The sequence below is a fragment of the Nansenia antarctica genome (assembly GCF_963989245.1).
Source record: "Nansenia antarctica genome assembly, chromosome: 9".
In the NCBI taxonomy this organism is placed as follows: domain Eukaryota; kingdom Metazoa; phylum Chordata; class Actinopteri; order Argentiniformes; family Microstomatidae; genus Nansenia; species Nansenia antarctica.
In genome coordinates, this window is record NC_137679.1 from 46065392 (window position 1) to 46072258 (window position 6867).

The following is a 6867-nucleotide window of genomic DNA, read 5'->3' on the forward strand; positions in this document are numbered from 1 at the left end:
CCCTCAGGTCTCTGTGTCCCCCCCCCTCAGGTCTCTGTGTCGTCCCCCCTCAGGTCTCTGTGTCGTCCCCCCTCAGGTCTCTGTGTCCCCCCCCCCCTCAGGTCTCTGTGTCCCCCCCCCTCAGGTCTCTGTCCCCCCCCCTCAGGTCTCTGTGTCCCCCCCCTCAGGTCTCTGTGTCGTCGTCCCCCTCAGGTCTCTGTGTCCCCCCCCCTCAGGTCTCTGTGTCGTCGACCCCCTCAGGTCTCTGTGTCCGTCCCCCCTCAGGTCTCTGTGTCGTCCCCCTCAGGTCTCTGTGTCGTCGTCCCCCTCAGGTCTCTGTGTCGTCGTCCCCCCTCAGGTCTCTGTGTCGTCCCCCCCTCAGGTCTCTGTGTCGTCCCCCCTCAGGTCTCTGTGTCGTCCCCCCTCAGGTCTCTGTGTCGTCCCCCCTCAGGTCTCTGTGTCGTCCCCCCTCAGGTCTCTGTGTCCCCCCCCCCTCAGGTCTCTGTGTCCCCCCCCCCCTCAGGTCTCTGTGTCGTCGTCCCCCTCAGGTCTCTGTGTCCCGTCCCCCCCCTCAGGTCTCTGTGTCGTCGTCCCCCTCAGGTCTCTGTGTCGTCCCCCCCTCAGGTCTCTGTCGTCCCCCCTCAGGTCTCTGTGTCGTCGTCCCCTCAGGTCTCTGTGTCGTCGTCCCCCTCAGGTCTCTGTGTCCCCCCCCGCCCCCCCCCCCCCCCCTCAGGTCTCCTGCGGCTGCAGCTGTTCCTTCTCAGCGCTGTCCTCCAGGGGGGGCCGCACGCGCTCGAAGAAGCCCAGCTGGGGGGGGGACGACGACGACGACGACAGGCAGAGAGAGGGGGGGGGACAGTTACTAACTACTGCAGGATCAACACATTACATACATATAGTGTAGTATGATGTACTTGATGATCGTTGTATGATGATCTGATGATATGTTGTAGTATAGTATGTTATAATATCAGGGATTAAAGTTCTCCGTCGCTACGACGGATTTCCGTCAATTTATTCCAAGTTGTAACGGATTTTACCTGTTGTAATATCATTTGTAGAGGCATACAATCTATTTTGATGTTGGTATTAGGTATATAAATGATATATAATAGCCTATATAGCCTATAGGCCTTTATTGGCTACAACTATGCGACAGTAACAGAGCGGGGCGCACTGACGCTGACCCCCTCATAGTGATAAATAGGTGGACAATGCGTGGTGCTGAAATAGCCGACATGCGGTGTGTAACGCCAGCTCAGTAAATCATTCAAACTTAATGTTTACTTATAGGCTATGTGACTGCACCACACATGTGAACAGTAACAAAGCAAATGCAGTCTAATTTGATGAAAAACATTGACAACAAAATCGGCGCAAAAAAAAAGCTGAATCCGCTTAGCCTATATGCTCCTGAAACGACAGAGCAAACACGCTACATTACTATGGATAATAATTACAATGAGCCATTCATTAAAAATAGCAAAAATAATATTAAGCTATTAAATCTCGCTTAATGAGAAAACTGGCATCTCCCATCGGTCACTATTTGTTGGCTATCTGGTGATATGGACGTCTTTGAGTGTCTAGAAAAGCGCTATAAGTCTAATGTATTATTATTATTTATTATTATTATGGACGTCACTTTAATCCGGCAGTTCTCAAGGTTTTTATGCGTCAATCGATTCCTCTAGCGCGTCTTTATCGCATTAATTGACGAAAAGGACGACTCGCATGTATAGGTGAAAGGGAACATTCATTGTGAGCACGTAAAATGTGAGTCTCTCACAACGGCTTTGCATTGATGAAACCAGGTAGGATGAACGCATAGTTCGCTGTCCATTCCTCTTTAAATGCCCTATTTCCACCGTCAACTTTCCTCTTTAGACCTTTGGAGAGTGACATGATGTTTCTCTTGCTAGCTAGCAGGTTAAATGTTTAGCTAACTTCACCCGGCACCAAACAACCAATCCAATAATAATGTGACCATGTAAGTCTGGGAGGAGGGGGGAATAATTATCAGAATAAAAGTATGTTAAATAATTATTAGAATACGTTAGGCTGCGCTACATCGTCAGTCCACACATTTATTATTCAAAACTATGGAAAAGGGTGAAACTACTTTTCAACGTTGTTGAGAATCACAACACAAACTCGCTAGTCAAGCCAAAACACTGCAACAACGTAATGGATTGGACTGCTACCTAGTTAACTAGAACACTACTTTACATTGTTACCTAGTTAACTAGAACACTACTTTACATTGTTACCTAGTTAACTAGAACACTACTTTACATTGTTACCTAGTTAACTACAACACTACTTTACATTGTTACCTAGTTAACTACAACACTACTTTACATTGTTACCTAGTTAACTAGAACACTACTTTACATTGTTACCTAGTTAACTACAACACTACTTTATATTGTTACCTAGTTAACTACAACACTACTTTACATTGTTACCTAGTTAACTACAACACTACTTTACATTGTTACCTAGTTAACTAGAACACTACTTTACATTGTTACCTAGTTAACTAGAACACTACTTTACATTGTTACCTAGTTAACTACAACACTACTTTACATTGTTACCTAGTTAACTACAACACTACTTTACATTGTTACCTAGTTAACTACAACACTACTTTACATTGTTACCTAGTTAACTAGAACACTACTTTACATTGTTACCTAGTTAACTAGAACACTACTTTACATTGTTACCTAGTTAACTAGAACACTACTTTACATTGTTAGCAGGCTCACAAAACAAGCTGTGTTAGTTGACTAGTGATGTGTCATTGATTTTATACAACGCGGTGTTCACATTTGTGTTCACATTTTTCGAAAGAAAAGTAAAAGCAATAGAACGTAGAACGGAAAATTGCACGCGCGCTTTGCGCACGGAAAGCCACCGGCCCCGATTTGGTCTGAATTATTTTTTCCGTCAGGAGATTTTTTTTGTTGCTTTAATCCCTGTAATATGTTGTAGTATAGTATGTTATAATATGTTATAGTATAGTATGTTATAGTATGTTATAATATGTTATAGTATGTTATAGTATGTTATAGTATGTTATAGTATGTTATAATATGTTATAGTATGTTATAGTATGTTATAATATGTTATAGTATGTTATAGTATGTTATAATATGTTATAGTATGTTAGAATATGTTATATTATGTTATAATATGTTATAGTATAGTATGTTATAGTATGTTATAATATGTTATAGTATGTTATAATATGTTATAGTATGTTATAGTATGTTATAATATGTTATAGTATGTTATAGTATGTTATAGTATGTTATAGTATGTTATAATATGTTATAGTATGTTATAATATGTTATAGTATGTTATAGTATGTTATAATATGTTATAGTATGTTATAGTATGTTATAATATGTTATAGTATGTTATAGTATGTTATAATATGTTATAATATGTTATAGTATGTTATAGTATGTTATAATATGTTATAGTATGTTATAGTATGTTATAGTATGTTATAATATGTTATAGTATAGTATGTTATAGTATGTTATAGTATAGTATGTTATAGTATGTTATAGTATGTTATAATATGTTATAGTATGTTATAATATGTTATAGTATGTTATAATATGTTATAGTATGTTATAGTATGTTATAGTATGTTATAGTATAGTATGTTATAATATGTTATAGTATGTTATAGTATGTTATAATATGTTATAGTATGTTATAATATGTTATAATATGTTATAGTATGTTATAATATGTTATAGTATGTTATAGTATGTTATAATATGTGATAGTATGTTATAGTATGTTATAGTATGTTATAATATGTTATAGTATGTTATAATATGTTATAGTATGTTATAATATGTTATAGTATGTTATAGTATGTTATAATATGTTATAGTATAGTATGTTATAATATGTTATAGTATGTTATAGTATGGTATAATATGTGATAGTATGTTATAGTATGTTATAATATGTTATAGTATGTTATAATATGTTATAGTATGTTATAATATGTTATAGTATGTTATAATATGTTATAATATGTTATAATATGTTATAGTATGTTATAGTATGTTATAATATGTTATAGTATGTTATAATATGTTATAGTATGTTATAATATGTTATAGTATGTTATAATATGTTATAGTATGTTATAGTATGTTATAATATGTTATAGTATAGTATGTTATAGTATGTTATAATATGTTATAATATGTTATAGTATGTTATAATATGTTATAGTATAGTATGTTATAATATGTTATAATATGTTATAGTATAGTATGTTATAATATGTTATAATATGTTATAGTATGTTATAGTATGTTATAATATGTTATAATTTGTTATAGTATGTTATAATATGTTATAATATGTTATAATATGTTATAGTATGTTATAGTATGTTATAGTATGTTATAGTATGTTATAATATGTTATAGTATGTTATAATATGTTATAATATGTTATAGTATGTTATAATATGTTATAGTATGTAATAGTTTAGTATGTTATAATATGTTGTAGTATAGTATGTTATAATATGTTATAGTATGTTATAATATGTTATAGTATAGTATGTTATAATATGTTATAATATGTTATAATATGTTATAGTATGTTATAGTATGTTATATTATGTTATAGTATGTTATAATATGTTATAGTATGTTATAATATGTTATAGTATGTTATAATATGTTATAGTATAGTATGTTATAGTATGTTATAGTATGTTATAATATGTTATCGTATGTTATAGTATGTTATAGTATGTTATAATATGTTATAGTATGTTATAATATGTTATAGTATGTTATAGTATGTTATAATATGTTATAGTATGTTATAGTATGTTATAATATGTTATAGTATGTTATAGTATGTTATAGTGTGTTATAATATGTTATAGTATGTTATAGTATGTTATAATATGTTATAGTATGTTATAGTGTGTTATAATATGTTATAGTATAGTATGTTATAGTATGTTATAGTATGTTATAATATGTTATAGTATGTTATAATATGTTATAGTATGTTATAGTATGTTATAGTATGTTATAGTATGTTATAATATGTTATAGTATGTTATAATATGTTATAGTATGTTATAGTATGTTATAGTATGTTATAATATGTTATAGTATGTTATAATATGTTATAGTATGTTATAATATGTTATAGTATGTTATAATATGTTATAGTATGTTATAATATGTTATAGTATAGTATGTTATAGTATGTTATAATATGTTATAGTATGTTATAATATGTTATAGTATAGTATGTTATAGTATGTTATAATATGTTATAGTATGTTATCATATGTTATAATATGTTATAGTATGTTATAGTATGTTATAATATGTTATAGTATGTTATAATATGTTATAGTATGTTATAGTATGTTATAGTGTGTTATAGTATGTTATAATATGTTATAGTATGTTATAGTATGTTATAATATGTTATAGTATGTTATAATATGTTATAGTATGTTATAGTATGTTATAATATGTTATAGTATGTTATAGTGTGTTATAATATGTTATAGTATAGTATGTTATAGTATGTTATAGTATGTTATCATATGTTATAATATGTTATAGTATGTTATAATATGTTATAGTATGTTATAGTATGTTATAATATGTTATAGTATGTTATAATATGTTATAGTATGTTATAGTATGTTATAATATGTTATAGTATGTTATAGTGTGTTATAATATGTTATAGTATAGTATGTTATAGTATGTTATCGTATGTTATAATATGTTATAGTATGTTATAATATGTTATAGTATGTTATAGTATGTTATAGTATGTTATAATATGTTATAATATGTTATAGTATGTTATAATATGTTATAGTATGTTATAGTATGTTATAATATGTTATAATATGTTATAGTATGTTATAATATGTTATAATATGTTATAGTATGTTATAGTATGTTATAGTATGTTATAATATGTTATAGTATGTTATAATATGTTATAGTATGTTATAATATGTTATAGTATGTTATAGTATGTTATAATATGTTATAGTATGTTATAATATGTTATAGTATAGTATGTTATAGTATGTTATAATATGTTATAGTATGTTATAATATGTTATATTATGTTATAGTATGTTATAATATGTTATAGTATGTTATAATATGTTATAGTATGTTATAGTATGTTATAATATGTTATAATATGTTATAGTATGTTATAATATGTTATAATATGTTATAGTATGTTATAGTATGTTATAGTATGTTATAATATGTTATAGTATGTTATAATATGTTATAGTATGTTATAATATGTTATAGTATGTTATAATATGTTATAGTATGTTATAGTATGTTATAGTATGTTATAGTATGTTATAATATGTTATAGTATGTTATAGTATGTTATAATATGTTATAGTATGTTATAGTATGTTATAGTGTGTTATAATATGTTATAGTATAGTATGTTATAGTATGTTATCGTATGTTATAATATGTTATAGTATGTTATAATATGTTATAGTATGTTATAATATGTTATAGTATGTTATAATATGTTATAGTATGTTATAGTATGTTATAGTATGTTATAGTATGTTATAATATGTTATAGTATGTTATAGTATGTTATAATATGTTATAGTATGTTATAGTATGTTATAGTGTGTTATAATATGTTATAGTATAGTATGTTATAGTATGTTATCGTATGTTATAATATGTTATAGTATGTTATAATATGTTATAGTATGTTATAGTATGTTATAGTATGTTATAGTATGTTATAATATGTTATAATATGTTATAGTATGTTATAATATGTTATAGTATGTTATAGTATGTTAT

The 6867-nt window shown here is 29.0% G+C and overlaps 1 pseudogene across 1 annotated transcript in view; it reads right to left on the reverse strand.

Annotated features, from left to right (window-relative positions):
• Window positions 1–708: 708 nt before the first annotated feature.
• LOC308165709 (integrin alpha-V-like) overlaps window positions 709–6867 on the reverse strand; it is a 57383-nt pseudogene continuing 51224 nt past the window's right edge. The window contains exon 33 of the transcript in view: window positions 709–786. The product of the transcript in view is annotated as an integrin alpha-V-like (transcript). The remainder of the gene's footprint in view (window positions 787–6867) is intronic.